This window comes from Carlito syrichta, unplaced genomic scaffold, assembly GCF_000164805.1.
Source record: "Carlito syrichta isolate Samal-C Ts95f unplaced genomic scaffold, Tarsius_syrichta-2.0.1 Scaffold305660, whole genome shotgun sequence".
Lineage (NCBI taxonomy): Eukaryota > Metazoa > Chordata > Mammalia > Primates > Tarsiidae > Carlito > Carlito syrichta.
In genome coordinates, this window is record NW_007249756.1 from 1,139,645 (window position 1) to 1,140,574 (window position 930).

The window sequence follows — 930 nt, forward strand, 5'->3', positions numbered from 1 at the left end:
CCAAATGAGAAGACCAACTCCCAGACATATAATAATTCACCTAAACAAAGTAGGTATAAAAGAAAAAATCCTAAAGGCTGCAAGAGAAAAAGGTCAGACTAAGTACCAGGGAAGACCAATTAGAATACAAGCAGATTTATCTACAGAAACCCTCCAGTCTAGGAGAGCTTGGAGCCCTATCTTCAAAGTTCTAAAAGATAAACAATTTCAACTGAGAATAACTTACCCAGCCAAGCTAAGCTTCATCAGTGAGGGAAAATTGAAATCTTTCCCAGATATCCAATCCCTAAGAACCTACACTGCCACAAGACCACCTCTACAAGAAACACTTAAGAAAGTATTGAACACAGAAGAAAAGGAAAAAAGAACAGCAACGTTCTGCACAAGAATACAGGCAAAAGATTAAAAATACACATGATCCAACTCTAAAACCAAAAGAAAGACAACACACAAACTGGAAGAACAACAACTCTGTAAGAACATTATGATGGGGATTAAATCTTACATTTCAATAATTAGTTTGAATGTGAGTGGACTAAATGCACCACTGAGAAGACATAGAGTGGCAAAACGGATAAAATATCAGGCAACAATCTATTGCCTTCAAGAGACTCACCTTACTAGAATGGACACTCACAGACTCAAAGAAAGAGGATGGGAAACAAACTTTCAGGTGAATGGAACACAAAAGAAAGGAGGAGTTGCAATCTTAATCTCAGACAAAATATCATTTAAGCTATCAAAAATTTAAAAAGATACAGAAGGTCACTGCATAATGATAAAAGATTCAATCCATCAAAAAGAAATATCCATCCTAAACATATATGCACCGAACTTAGGAGCACCAACTTTCATAAAGCAGCTCCTAGGTAAACTAAAAAAAGATATCGACTCCAATGCCATCATAGCTGGGGACTTTAATACCCCACT